The sequence below is a fragment of the Poecile atricapillus genome, chromosome 4, assembly GCF_030490865.1.
Source record: "Poecile atricapillus isolate bPoeAtr1 chromosome 4, bPoeAtr1.hap1, whole genome shotgun sequence".
Classification (NCBI taxonomy): Eukaryota; Metazoa; Chordata; class Aves; order Passeriformes; family Paridae; genus Poecile; species Poecile atricapillus.
In genome coordinates, this window is record NC_081252.1 from 39,502,609 (window position 1) to 39,519,107 (window position 16,499).

A 16,499-nucleotide genomic window follows, 5' to 3' on the forward strand; every position below is an offset into this window, starting at 1 on the left:
AGTGGATAGTTTAATTTGCCTTTCAGTGTGTGGTTTTATTCTCTTTTGCATGTTAATAATTCTAAGAGACAACCCACCCAAAACTGTTAATTTTCAGTGATGTTTCTAATGGAAAAATATTCATCAATTACAAAAAAGGGATAATAAAATGTGCTTCATTTCCAGCATACACATGAACACCTTTGGCTTTTGATCCAACATTTTTAGGTCAAAAGAGCACAGGAAGACCTCCTAGATCAAACAGTATTTGTTAACACTCTGAAGAATCAGTTTAAAAAATAATGCTGAATTCACTTTTGATTTTGTTTATTTGGTTTCAATTTAAAATCCAACAACAAAAAAACTTGTATGTCTTGCGTTAGACTGAAAAGGTCTTTGTACATTAGTGTACAGGATTGCATAACTTAAACTTCCATGTTAATTTGTTAATTAGTACATTTGCCTAGAATATGAGCGAGACAAATTTAATACCTCCTTTCTCAGAAATGGATTGAAATCCACATCCTAGGTCTTTTGGGAGTGGACCCAGAATACCTGCTCCTATACAGTGCTGGAAAGGCAATGCAGAATTGTAGTTCTTGGGAGAGACAATGAAGTTCACACTAACTCTGTTAATGAGTTACATAGTAACAAATACTTAGTGTTGCTAGTAAAATTTCATTATCAGTGTCTGATGTACAAAGGCCCATATCAAGTTGATCTTCACTGAGAAGGTGAAGGGCTATGCAAAAATGAGCAGTTTGCCTTTTTTCATTGCAAAGCTGTATTCAATTATGATTTTTCAATTTTCTTTTAAAAATTCTTCTTTGTTTTCCCCAAAGAAATTGTATCAGTTTACATGAAGACAGCAGTACAATGTTGGGAAAATTTCTCAGGTATCATGGCCTTAGTCTTTCTTTCAAATACTATAATCCACAAGTCCCTGCTCTTATATCTGGACTAGTATTGTACATCCTGATAGCTTTCTTTCTATTCTTATTATCCAGGCAACTTTTATTTTCAGCTTCTATCTACTTTCAGTTTCCATTAGAGCTCTGAGATTCATTCTCACTCCTCTATCTCCTACAGATTGTCCTCAGGCCACCTCATCTGCTCCCATTTACAGATGGTATCACTAAATACCACCCCTGAACTGACACCTTCTAGATCTTCACATTGCACTTCACCTTTGGCTGTCAGTCTGCTTTCTGTCACTGCTGTGCTGCTGCCAACTCAAATTCAGACTGGCAAACTCATGTTTATGCTCCAAAGCCCTGCACATCTCCAGTGAAATGTGATTTGAGTGGCAGATTACCTCTCCTCCATCCCTTTCAATGATAAACACACAGCCAGTACTGCAAGAGCAATGACAATTTTTTCTTTCCTACTGAAGAACCTGCAAAATACGTAGTCAAGGTTCAGTTGCACTACACAGGAAGTTTCAAGTTGAACAGTCAAGATGGAAAGCCCCTTTGTCTGTGAAAAGCACTACTGATTTCAGGATCCCTTAGTGGAAATCCAAGTGCTATGCTATTGAGGAAATTATTTCATTCAGGCACAGCTTTTTTGGGACCATTGATGCTTCTAGACAGTTCATAGTTTTATTTCTTGGTCCTTGTGTTCAGTTAGTCCTTGCAAGGGAGTGGTGGCAGGGCCTGCCATTATCACCAGGTTGATAACGTCAGTTCTGATATCAAAGGCTAAACGATATTGCAAGCAGCAATGAGGAAGATTGCTGTGTGCTGCATTTTTATTACAGATACTGTATCATTGTAATGTGTACATGAGGACTTCCTGTGACCTTCAATTGATCAAATGATGACATATGGAACTGTTGAAATAATTATGATCTGAGAATACAAGCATAAAGATCCTCCAGAATTGACTATATTTCTGTAATGCATAATTAAAATGTTCATGTCAGCAAATATCATTGATTGCACTTGATAGCGTGTTATGATACTTTTCCATTGAATTGGCAGAGATGCCAGCAAAAAATGGTTAGTTTTTTAATAGAAAGGGACTGGAAATATATTTCATGTTCTCACTTTGTCGCTTTACTTATAATTTCACTTTGTATATATATTCTTTAAGGATAAGTATTGACACCCAGGACATTTCTGAAGAATGTTTAAGTATAAATAAAACAATTTTTTAAAACTTCTTTGGTTTTCTAAATGTGATTGATCAATAGAAAAGTGAATCAGCTCATTGTATCTTGCATGGTGAATAGTGTTCCTTGCAATAATTCTTACATCTGGAAAGTCACCGGCCATCCCTGGCTACATGATAAACCATAACACAAGTTTATTTTTTCTCTGTAGCCTTAGAAGATATAATGGTTAGGAGACAATTTTGCTTTATTCCAAACAGTGTAATATGAGACACTCTCTTAAAGCCATTCTTAATTCATGTCATCTTGTGATCATAAACAGATTTAAGTTATTAACAGACTTTAAAAGTGTTCTAATATATCTCTTCTTGTTTCCTCACATTCTTTGTGTTCCTCAACATTGCTGCTCTGATTCTCTGAATCTGAAATTTGGTATGATTTTCTGCATTGTTTTAGTGCTGCTCCCAGTGAAGTCAGCAATGGCTTAGTATTCATACGCTCACTATCTAGAAATCTAGTAGAGATCTGTTAAAAATTTCCTTCTATGTTGATAAAGATACTAATATGTATCCAGTAGGCAGATTTTCCTTCTGGGAAACTGTAATTAAAGTTTAAGCACAATTCCACATTCCTTTCCTTAAAATGGGCTTATTAGCTGTGGAAGATGTTGTGGCTTAAAACTTGAAATAAGTGAAGATTAACTACTTTTATCAAATTGGGAAGAAAAGTTCTGTTCAGTTTGGGCTTTTTAGGGGGTTTTGGTGGGGTTTTCTGGGATTTTTTGTTGTTGCTGTTTTTAGTTCTAAACTCTTTTCCTAAACATGAGGTAGTGGAGCAAGAGTCATTGTCTTTTCAGTGCTTGATCCTGTTTTTCAATGTAGAACGAGGTTAAATTGTCTGTCTAAATGTTTTGTTCAAGTGAGGGAAGGTAATGGAAGAAAAAAAGAGCAGGAAAGTGTGTTTCCAGTGATTACAGCAAAATCACTGTTATTCCCAATTCCTTTTGTTACTGAGATAAACGTGCTAATTCAAACAGCCGGCCTTCTGCCCTGGTTTAGCTCTGGAAAAGTTCTTACCCACGAAGCACAGTATTGCCCTCCCCATGGGGTGCTGGTACACCAGGCAATTAGCTGCTGATCCAGTCTTGAATGCCAAGCTGGAAATGACATGATGATTTCCATACCATTTCAGTAGAAATTTAATGCTATTCAGCTCAACCCTTTTCAAATCACGTTAGACTTTCTTCAAAATGAATAAAGAAAATACTTTTCTTAATTAGCTCTGCTTGACTCCTGAGAGGGGTCCTTTGCCATTAAGCCACAACTCGCTGATCTTTTCTGTTTGATTTAGGAACCACGTGTGATTTTCTGTATATTGCATGAATACTGACTGTCCAAATAAATAAGTTTGAAAGTACTCAGTTGGCTTAAAAAACCCCATGCTTCCAAAAATACAATATTTTTCAAGAGGATGTTTCTAGACCATCTTTATGCCACAGTCTAAACACAGTCCAGCTTCCAAAGGTACTTGGGCAAAGTTTCTAAGACGTTAAAAATATAGTAGTATTGTAATTTTCAGCATCAGTTAAATTCAGAATAAGTTTCTGTTACCTTAATGGTTCGGATCTATTTTTTTTTGTGCAAGAGATTCATATTTGCCAGTTCTGTAAGATTCTGAAAGGAAATTGAAAGTTCAAGGACATGAAACTCTAGTCAATGATGCATTCATGATGCTTGTGACTAGGCAATGCTTTTCAAACTTTCCCTGCAAAAAACAATTACAGATACTGCAATTTTAAATGTTTTCTAACATCATGGAATAAAAAATTCTAGAGGAACATTACATACTAATTTACATAAAATGAAAATGAAAAAGAAAATGGTTGTTTTAAACCCAAACATTTAACAAACTAATTCAAAATGTATCTTACATAAATGCAGCATGAAGTCATGTGAAACAATAAAGTAATGGTATAGAATAAAGTTGGCATGTTTTTGAATTCAGTGTCTTTAGGGATTTATTTTGTATATTGGAGCATGTCTTCATATATAATACAAGAATTTGAGTATAACTTTTGGAACTTTTTTCTTTTCCATTTAACAACAAAGTGAAGTTTATATTTGCAGTGGACAGAGACCATTCAGGTGAAATGCAAGTCTATTCGTGACAATTCTTAAAACATTTTTGGAAAATGAATAAATACTTCATTTAGTTCAATTTAGACATTAACATTTGGTTAGAAAGGATATTAAAGAAAACCTATTTCACAAGAATTGTATCTGTCATCAGCAAATTTGATATCATTAAGATTCAAGGAAAGTTTGTTCTTGGGTGAAAATTACTGATTACACAGTTGTTCATTTATTGTAAGCAGGTTAATCAAGCATGAAAGATAGAACTCTATTGTTAGCACAAAATAAAAAGGTATTTTGTCAAGTTATGAGAAATAGGTCACAAATGTTTTACAATAAGGTTGTAGCAGAAGTAGACCATTAGTATTACAGAGAGATCACACTTCACTTCTATATGAATGCTATATGAAAAATATCCCAAGATCCATCAGAAATCCTGACAGCAACAGGCAACAGCAGTGTCAAGGATATGACATTATCATGGGAGTAGGATTAGTTTAGGTCAGGAAAAACAGCAAGCACTGTAGAGATATTCCCAAAAGCATCCTCTGCAGTGAACAAACATGAATTTTAGCAGGAGAAACTACATCCAGGAAGAAGGGACCCATCCTACTATGTCTAAAAGATATGGAAATACAGGACAATTTCCAAGGAGTTTTCCAGACCATTCTTGACTTAGTTGATAGAAATTCATAGTGTGACATATCCCAGAATTACATTTTATATGACTTTATAAATGTATACACAACAGTGTACATCTGATAGCTTACAACTGGACGTTCCACATAGCTCTGAGTAAGTTCACAGTGCTGGGATGAGAACAGGATTAATAAATGCTTTGTTTTACCCTTCTCCCAACTGCAAATGAATGCAAGATCAATGGTACCATTACTGGTCTTTTTTCTGCATCAAAGTATTTCTGACAATGTGCACAATGAGCGTAAGAGGATGATTTGACCTCTTCATTGTAGTGGGATGTGGCAATTAATTTTTTATTGAAATTTCAATTAGCTTTTCTCTTCCCATAATGTTTTACCTAAATCCTCTTTTTAAAGTTCTTACTGAGGTTACCAGAAAAGATCATCTAAGCATGACTGTGTTAAAAAGTAGTGGTAAAGAAAACAAATTATTTCTATTGTGTTCAAAATTGAGGTCACTTTAGGTTAACTGAATCAGATTCCTTGAAGAGATGAAGACTTTCCACATCATGAAGAATCATTCAGTGAATTCTAATTGAAAAAAGAAAGACAGAAGCCTCTGATAAAAAGAATAAGATACCAAGATTTGTACAACTGAGCAAGAAAACCTGAAAGAGGTTTTACAGACTGTTGCCTTTATGACCCTTATAAAAGAAGAATTGCCAAATGAAAAACAATGGAGAAAACACTGAAGATTACTTTACATTTAGCTGTCTAGCAACCTGGACCAACCAAAGAACAAAGGAATTGAGTTTTATGTTTAGAATCTTCATTCATGGGAAATACTTCAATGCTAGCAGAAATGTTAAAGGAAAACTACAGCAAAATAAAAAAATGTTTCTCACAGAGAAAATTTTGAATTTCATTTCTCAGTAACTACTTGTGCTAAGTTTATTTTTTTTCCTTGAAAAACTGTTATTTTTGTTATGCATGTCTTCCTCAAAAACATAGTAAACTGATATGTGATATTATTAATGAAAACTTAAAATACTCTTCTCTCAGTCTTTAGCCTGGATCATGCAGAACCCATTTTGTAATGAGCAATTAATCTATTTGAGGAAATGTATGTATATTACTATATTAATATAGGGAATCTGAATTGATTAGCCCTTGTATAAGTGGAAAACCAACATTCACACTTAAAATCAGCTTTACTCAATAACAAAGCTGTGTTCAAAAATATAGCACTATTGTGGGGTCCTCTGTTCTCTGTGAAAATTTATGTAATTTCTCAAACTTTGTCTCTAGGATGTGAATGCATTTAAGAAGGAGAAGTTCATAAATTACATAGTAGTACCTTCCGTAATAACTCATTCTTACTGTTCTGGCTAAGATGCCAATAAACCCATTTTCACAATGATAAAACCAATATACCTCATAGGGCATTTAACACTGTCCGAGAAAGGAAGAATAGATAAATATGTGCCTGTGCCTTTGTTGCAGGAAAGTGTTTACCAACTATTTCAGTGGTATTGAGTTCCTTTCATGAAGTGCAGGGGAAAATAAAAAGAGAAGGCCTATTCCATACTGAAATGAGGCTGAAAAGACAAATCAGCAAGAAATTAATTGTAGCTTAGGGTCTCATGCCTACCCTCTGATTTGCAATAACGTCAGAGATTGTCTGGGATTCACGGTGAAAATGAATGCAAGTCTTCCAAGTGGGAGGCATCCTGCCACCCTTGTGAGTGAACACCGTGTAGGTCCTGGGTTTCCAGTTGGGGACAACAATGCTGCGTGACGGATAAAATTGCTCTGTGGGGTTTGAAGCACAGATCTGTACCTCCAGAAAAGGTGTATTTTCCTCAGTTCTTCCGTGGCCTGTAGGGGTATTGCAGCGAAGAAAAATGTCAAATCACCTCCACTTGTAACCAAAGCCAGTTGCCATAGTAATAGCACCTCATTTTTGTGTTAATGGGAGTCAGACCCTGGTGTAGTTCCTGGCTATCTCATTTTCAGTGTCTCATGGAGCTACTCTCTTAAACTTTGCAGATGCACACCAGGTAATATGAGTCCATTTTTAATTTTAATAATTTAAAAGAAAATAGCTCAAAGCACATCAGTGTTACTGCTGCACGTCCCTGGATGGACAGTTCAAGTGGATAAATAAACACTAAATGCATTGCACACATGCATTTTCTTATCTATCTTTACATACCTGAAAGCAATTAAAATTTGTGATTATCCAATGACAATAGGCTCATGTAAATGTAAGAACATCTTTCTTCTGTTCTGTATTGTTCTCACATAAGCATATCCCTTAAAAACTTTGTTTAAAGTTTATATTTAAAGGTGGGGAACATAGAGAAGGTTTCCTTCTGGGACAGTGGGGGGATGGTTTGCAGAAGGAGTACTTACACTGCTAATTGCTTACCCTAAAATTACTCTTGTGCTCAGCGTATGTAGGCGTTTAACTTTGAAACTTTTAACTATTTAATTTCCCAACTTCTGACTGTCACTATTCTTAGCATCATATGAAAGTAGATACTGAGTTCATGATTTTATGGTGGCAGTTTTATTTGCCTTTTCAAGAATGAAGGAATGAAGCACAGAGTTTCTTAAATCTGCAAAAAATGCCTTACTTTCACAAATGGACCATCACCCATCCAAGGACTGAACAAAATGCAAATCAATATATTGGTCAAGTTGCTGCCAGATCGACAGGGAAAATGCACCAGGCAACAAAATTATTTTTCTAGATGGCTCCAGCTGAATGTAATATGCCAGTGAGTAAAAAAATTATAGTAGTTTATGTGGACAAAATATACAACTAGTGTGAGGAAATGCATCATACGGGACAGGAAAAATGAACAATGTTGCACTGGAAAAATAAAGAAATATTACCCTAAAAGTAAATACGGTTTAAAGTATAACTTTTATTAATTCTAAAATCCAGATATGCACAAGCCTATGAGATATCAGAAGCTGGAAGCTGAAAAAGAAAATGCACAGGCAACAAAGAGGAAGAAACCTGAGTCTTTGATTAAACTACTAGCATTTTTGGTAGAATTTTTTTTTTAGCTGAAATATATAATATTCTAAGAGTATTTTCTGCTAAGATGTTACTGCTGGATGTTATCTTGTCAGATACAAGTGAAATTAATTCAGAATACTTCTCTGAAATGCTTCCATTCTCCAGATACGAATTTTTTTTCCTTAAGTTTTGCATTTTCTGGGATGAGTAGACCAACTATGCTTGGTTTTAGTAATTATCCTTTAAGTCAGAGTGAAACTATGATTTCCTTTGGTGTGCTTCATCTGTTTTCTGTAATAAAAATGTACCACAGCTATTTTCTTAAACAAAGGCCCATGGTTGTTTTGCTATTATAGGTTGTTTTGCTATTAGCTGTATTCTTCTATTACTCCAATGGATTTTGGGTATTATTTTTTTGGGTTGCATCCATGTGAAGACCAAATAGGAGAAAATCCAGGTCTTTGCAAATTACTGGGATTATTGAGATATGTATTGTTTTGCCTTCTTTGAAATTAGGTAATTTTGCTATTCTATCACATAGCCAGCACATCTGACAAATGATGCTGTGTAGTTTTGTGAAAAGATTTCCCACTGAAGAGTCCTAAGAATGCTATGAAATGGAAAGAGTGTTTTCTGAGGTTATTTTTTGCATCATATATGCTAGGATGCATGTGTGATTTATTTATTTAGAATTTGTGGGTAAATTTCTATTAAAAGCAGACAGTTCCTTTTCAAAAAAAAGCAAATTCTTCCCAGTTAGCTGGTTGATATTTCTACATCATAAAAGAAGGTCTCCTATAGTCAATGAAAATTACTAGCTATGTGAATGTTAAGATTTGTTGTTCTATATTTCTCTCACTATTTATCTAATTTTTGAATACTCCCAAGCACTCCTGCCTTATGTAACCAGTTCTCCAAGTGTCCTTTCCTGCTCTCACAGAAGTGTGCATGAAGATTTGGAATGAAACATTCTTCTAGATCTGTTTTTCATTTCAGGTTGGCTTTTTATTACTTTAAGATCATATAATCAGAAGTCTAAGGAAGAACTCCCTCAGAGGCCAGAGTTTTGTCAGATATGTTCTCCTGGGTTTGAAATCCAATTAGGTTTATGTATATATATAGTCAGAAGGAGAAAAAGAGAGTGAAGAAACTAAGTTTTTTATATGTATTAAGAATGACAATTCCTCCTCACCTGAATAAAATTCACCTCAAAAGGGCATGAGAGATGATGGGTTGACAACATTTTATACTAAAGACACTGCTGGTTGTTAAAGTCACTAAACTCATAAAATGCTTATGGATTAGACTCAGAGAATAAATATGACTAAATAATAAATAAATAATAAATAAATAAAATAATAAATAAATAAAAATAAAAAAATAAATAAATAAAAATACTCCTGTGTACTGCCCACAATGCAAATAAAAATCAGGACTTTCATTGGTTATTCTATGGTTTTTGAACCATAGAAACCATTTTGAACCATGAAGAGAAATCATCATCAGAGAACACCAGTCTTCTTACTTCCATAGTTAGATCCTTACAGATCTGATTGTTAGGCATTGGACATTAGCAAAGGTTAAAGTAAATACTACAGTAACATTATCTGATTCAAGTTTTTCTTTCAAGAGTGTAAGACTTTACTGTCCTTAATTAAGCTGAATTTAAAATATTTCAAAGTACCTTGTGCTGTTACTGCTGGAGAAACTGTTTTTGTATTAATCTCTATTCCCCAAAGATGCAGAAAACAGAGGAACAGGTCATTATCAGGTGCCTACATTTAAGGAGAGGCATACTGGCATTTCTAATTAATGTATCTGTATTAGAAAAATGGATATAAGATTTTAAAACAATATATATATATATATATATATATACACCCCAAACTTACAAAAAAACCAAACCCTCAGCTTGGCCATTTTTCCTCCTTATCTCAAACAGGATGTTACAAAGATTTCAAATCCAGCCAGTTGTACAGAAGACTGAAAAAAGATCAAATTTGATGCAGTTTGCATTCCCTTTTCTCAGAACTGGAATTTCATAGTTGTGTTCTTTATGTACTGCTCAAGAAGCATGAGTTTCTGTGTCTGTATATTACTTTCTAAGTAGACCAGAATAAGCCTTCTGTTCTTAAAATATCCTGAGACTTGGCTTGCTTAAGGAAGAGATGACATATAGCATTAACTGTTTACTTCACTTTTATCTGTTGCTATAAGCTGTGTAGTTGATACATTTTCAACTAACACAGCAGCTTTACACGTATTTGTACTCATGAGTAGGTCAGCTCACACAAAAGCTTGTTTTTCATCATGTTTTATTATTGTCAGGGTATGCTGATCTTGTTTATCCACAGGACATTTTATTTTGCTGTGAAAATTGGTTTTTCACACAAAGGTGAGGACAACCTTTATTTAAATATGTACCAGAGTCAAAACATCTTACTTACATGCTTCTATTCTATTAAGACAAATGTTCAATTCACTGTAATACAAACATTATCAATTATATGGTCTGTTTCCTGTCCTGGAGAGATGAAATTTATTGTTTATAAAGCTAAAAGGCATAATTCTTTCAGCTATATGGGAAAAGAGCAACTATTACTGTGTCCCTCAAGACTTGAATTCCCTTTGTCATACTTTTCAGTTTGTAGAAATGCATCTTTTTCCTGAGAGGTGCTTCGAACCAAACCACTTGCTCTATAAGTTCCTTGTGAATTTACTTTCTGCTTAACAATAAGTTTGGAAAAGTTTGGCCATCCAAAAAAATCATTATTCAGGGAATTATTCCAGGAAAATAGTGTAATGCTGCTGATGGAGCCTGCTTTTCCTACCTGCAGCAATGAATGGCACCATGACTGTCATGTAAGCATCTCTTCGGGTATGCAGTGGGCATTAACCATGCTTTTTATCCCATTTAACTATCAGGTTTGGCTATTTCCTATGCTATAATTTGTCATCTGTCCATGACTAAAATAGTTGGCTGCTCAGCTATCATATCACTCTTTTACAGGTAAACCTTGAGTACATTGATGACCTGATCCTTTAATTAGTCAATAAGCTATATTGGTTTGCTGAGCCTGCATAGAATATTTGTTAGAATGAAACTGCAGATTAAAATTAATTACTTTTTTTACAAAAAAAATGTTGTTTTTGCTCAGTCTCCTTTTCAAAACCTTATATTTTCTCAGATACTTGGATATACTAATTCCTGTAGGAACACTGGAGCTTTTTAAATGAAGATTTAATTAATGAATACATTCCTGCATTTGTGTTCACCTTTGTGATGCGATGGGTATATACATTTAGTAAAAATATGAATATCATAGCTTATCATACTACATAAAGTCCTTCTGATAATGGTATTTTTAGCAAAAGCCCTCTGTTTACAGGGTACACCTGTGACTTTGGCAGTAGAGAAAAAAGACCTTAAAACCCCACCCACTGAGCTAAATGGGAAACTCAGAATAATGTTATTGAGGGCAATAGTGATCAATTCTACTTTTAGTATTCTAGTTTTCAAATACCATCATGGAAAGTGGATTGCAGAAATGCTAAATAGATAACACATCTGATTTCCTTGCTGTTAGTCTGAATCTCTTCGACGGTAGCACCAGCAGTCTAGCAGCACATTAGTAATCTAATTCATAAAGTACATACACTTCCTACCCTGTTTTACTGAATTTCACCTCAAGATCTTTATTCCCTTTAATGTATCTACAAAAGAATAAAAGGAAATTTGTGTAACTAAGAATAAATCCAATTTTTATAGAAGTATCCTAAAATACTTACAAAAAGTCAGTATGCATCTGTTTCTGGATCCTTGATAAAATTATATAAATAAACTTTTGGGACATTTATCTGCTAGATTGGTGATGCTATGAAGCAATTCCCTGGGTCTTAAGTGATCCATTGATCTCTGGATTATTAGCGCCAGCTGAGTATCCTCCCTACTGACCAGCTGTTCTGATAACTTCTGATAACCTCAGATGACTTTCAGCTGTCAGGAGTCAGGTAATTAGCACTGCTACAGCAACCATAAAACATTTGAGAAGTTGCCCAATATTTGTCAGTTGCCCACTGCTTAAATTTCTTTTTCTTGCTCAAATTATTTTGTGTTTGAAGTTAGGTTCATGTGCCAGTGTAAAAAGGGATTTAAAAAATGTACTTTCCTTTAATCTTCTGCCTTAGCAGAAAAGTCCTAGGGATGCGAAAGGACATATTTTTTTTGGTTTTGTTTTGTTTTTTGGGGCTTTTTTTTTACTGTTTCAAGTTCAGAGTTTTGACTTACTAATTCATTAATAAATCTCTTAACAGAAAGATTTGTTTTTGTTGTTTTTTTTTACTTTAATGAAAGTGAAAACACTAATAAGTGCTCTAAAGCTAGCAGAAGGGCTTTTGAGGCTTGGAGAAGAAGCCAGAGCAAAATGCTAATGAGAATTTGGACTGCACCTTCAGAATGGCTAAGAGAGGTAAGAAGCAGAAACAAGAGGGCTCTACTGCTTATTTAATATATGTTTGTGTACTTGCAGCTGTGGGGTTTGTTTTTTCTTTGCTTTTGCATTATCTTATGTTAATTTAGTGAGTTCTTGTTTGTTTCTTTTTTATTTTCATTGTCTAAAAACTCATTGCTTTTTGGAATGCCTTCATAGGACCTGCTGGCCATTTGATTTGTTGCTATGGGCATCTGACGAAGTGAAAAAAGTATTTATTTGATTAGTATTAGTTTTAGGGGTTATTTTTCTAGTTTGCATTAAAATAAACATAAATTTTGAGTTTAGAGTTTCTCTTCAAGGATGGGAATGTATTTTAGTGGGGAAGCTTGTAGTGCTATTTGGTTAAGTAGTGGCTGAGGTTTTAAAGAGTGTTTCTGTTGGGTTTAATGGATTTAATTGCTACTTTGAATGTGTTCCTTTTGGTGGCTAAAAGTAGTTCTTGAATATAGACTTTGTTCCTACCCTCTATGTGTTTTGCCCTGATAATTGATCTTCTACCTGTTTGCTGCCTTTGGATCACCTCATTTTCTTGCTGGAGGTGTAATTTTAGGTAATGTAGTTATGTTTTCGATTTTTTTTTTTTTTTCCAAGTCACCATGCTACCAGATTAGTTTCTCATGACAAGCAAAAGTGATTAATTTCAGACTGGGAATAGATAAATTTGTTTGCAGGTTTTTCATGGGGTTTTTTGGTTTTTAAATTTGGTTTTCTAGATCTTTTATGCACCTGAAACTGTGAGGAGAGGTAATATGCAATGATATAGAGTAAGCATGCTGTTGCAGTTAAAATGTTTTGAAAACAGAAAATGTTGCCATGGGCATTATCTTATGGTACAATTAATTGGTATTCTGGAGAAATATAATCTCCAGATATGCTCCATATATTAATTAGGAGAGGTTTCTTTTTGTGGGTGATACTACCTAGCAAAATGAGCCCAGAAGTGTTTGTGTTTCATTTGAAAAATGGAAAGAACATTTTTTACTTGTGTTCAGAGCAATCAGAAAGTCAAATACTTATAACAATCAGGGTTGCTTTGAGCTATGCATATTTTAACTTATTTCAAATTAGTATCAGAATTTTTTTCGATATGTGCATATCCTCTAATTCCAAGATGATAAAAACACTGCTGTACTCAGAAAAGAATCTACTTTTAGTATGTGGTAGTTCCTGGATTTCAATAAGTTACGATGATGCAAATATAATAGCAGATGTTGAATAAACTTATTTGCACTGGAAATTTTTAGGAACAATTTTGCATGGACTACAAGTATTACCTATAGTGATTGTATAGGTATTATGCATTAAGGGCACACAGGCTATTTTGTTTGCTTGTTTATAATTTGTACTAACAAGTAGAGAGTTTTTTATTCTACAGTAAAATAACAATTTAGGATAGTAATAATTGAAAATACCTCATGTGCACTGATGAGTTCTGCTTTTATTTTGTCATGTTTTCATAAAGAAAAGTGTTTCTATGCTGTGTTCATATGGGTGAAAACTTAATGCAGTGTGCACTGCAGGCAGAGGAATACAAATGCAGAGAGTTTTGTATCAACTTCCTTTCTCATCTCTGACATTCCTTACTCCTCTTTTAGACAAACGTTGATGATTTTTAAGGCAACCAGCAGAGATCTGTGAAGAAGAAATGGTGGGGAAAATAAAAAGAAAACCACTGAATCTGTAGTTATGAGTGAACTCTGACTGGCCAGGCACATGGGAATGCTAGGCAAGATGCTTATGTTATAGTAGATAAGAGCCAAAAACTTTGATAAAAAACCCAGTAATATTATTCCACAATTTACTTGTTTTGAATTATCCTCAACTTGAAATGAATGTCTGAAATTTTATGGTGAAAAGCAGGAATGGAAATGACCTTTTTTCTCCCCTCTTTCTTTTGTCCCCGGTTTTTAATTTTTTATGGTTTTTTTTTATCTTTCTAAGCTAGAATAAGCTCAAAGCACTACAAGTGACAAAAATCTGCTAAAACTGACTTTTGCCTACTTTGTAGAATGGCATTTAACACTGTCTTATTGTAATGTAAAGGCTGTTGAATGAAAGCATTTCCTTTATACATCTGAGAGGAGTGGCATAGGAGAACTCTGGTTTTCCCTTCTTTTGTGTGGTTGCACTAAAATCAGGAATTGTTCTGGAAATTACATGATTTAAAGTCCAGACTTCATTCTTCTCATTCTTCCACAGTAGTTCTCCAAAGAAAAAGTTTTCTTGTGGCAGTGATCTCTCTTTCAGTAGCAGAATAGCAGAAATCCGTTTCAATGAGCATGTGGTATCCAAGCTGCAACATGAAATGGAGCTGTGTTTATGAAATATAGAATTTCATTAATGAACTTGGACACATGTCTGGGTATGGTCAGTTGTTTACTAAACCAGGTTTAGCATGCTCCCAGGTAAATTCCCACTGTCTTCTTTCATGTGTGCTAGGAAACCCAGCCATGAGAATTGAAGCCGTATTCTGACTCATACAATTTCCTCATTCCTCATCCATTCTGACTCATACAATTGTAAAATTTATTTTCAGAATAGAGGGTATAGAAATGTATTTCTCTCAAGAGTGTGCCTTATACCATATCATGTACCCCACCAGGTCCCACACCCCCAGGTCAATATTGTCTTGTGTATATCTGTGATAGTTCTGTGGTAGAAGTTTGTGAAACTGGGAGAAGGGAGACACACAACACAACACATCATGCCACAACAAGTGAAACAGCAAAACACAAACCCCAGCTTGCTAGTAGTAACTAGCTGAAAATTCTAGTATGAATAACCAGGGTGTTTGCTAGTAATTCAAGGTTTGTATCCGGACAGCTTCTGCTGAAGTCTAGGAAGGAAAGAGATAGTGACCCCTGGCTAGGAGCCGGGGACTCTTTTGGATTGATACTAACTTCTGCCTGAGATGGTAGAGAATGATAAAATTTTGGCCATTTAAGATTTTGTAAAGTAATTTTTCAGTCTATGAAAGAAAAATTCTTATTTAGCCAAGAAACTGTATTACTTGCATACTGGTTTCCTTTTATTGGTATTTCTGTCAAGTGCAAGCCACTGTGCATGTTAATGTAATTTGTTTATAACATTCATGATTTGCTCTGTGATCATTCACAAGGAAAGTACTCTATAAACATTAAGAATGACCCATGACTAGGTCAACCCAATTTATCTTATGCTGCCTGCAATGTAGGAAATAGAATTGGATCCCGTTTAGCCCTTGTTTATCCACTTCTCACAACTTGCAGCACAATAAGAAATACTATAAAGGGATGTTTTCAGGACTTTTATGTTACTGCTTACTTTTCCCCTTACATACAGACATAGCTTTTCCCCTTACATACAGACATAGCTGCCCATAAAGATAAGGTATTGTACTTTGTTCTGCATTCTTGTTAGAAAGAAAAAGACAGCACATCTAGACGATGTAGAGACAGTTACCCTTCCTGTAAGAAGGCTGAATATAGCTTGGTTGTATTGGAGAAGGGGCTCAGAGGTACTTGATGCCTTAAATTTGTGGTTAGATTGTTATCTTACCTATTAAGGCCGAGTCGCTAGAGAGGTAAGCTGTTATGCTCTGTGTATATTGACTTCAGAGGCCAGAAGAGATTGACTTCTGTGCTGCTTTTAATGCCAGCCAGAAATTAAACTCCAAATAAGATCTCACAATTCTAGAGTGGCAGATAGCTTTTCCTCCCAAAACCACACCCTCCTGATGATCAGGTGCATGGGGTAAAACAGCAACTTGGCCATGCCCACACAGTGCTCAGCTCCACACCTTCTCTCAACCAAGACAACTTCCAAATCTTGATTAATTCTGTTTTGTGGGGTTTATTTAATTTGGTTGGGGTTTTTCGGTTTTTAGGTTTGTTTTTTTTTATTTGGGTTTTTTTTGCCTAATGGCTTGTTGTAAGAATATGAGGAAGAAAAAGTGATGGGATGGATCATAATCTTGAAATACTTCAAAAAGACTGACTCTTTCAGAAGAGAGGATGCACTTCTTCTTAAGATTTTCCTGCCAAGATTCTCTTTGCTCTGAATATTTCCAGATAGCCATAGGGATAGCTTAATTTGACTATTCCAACACCCTCTGGATATGATTTTTTTCTGAGT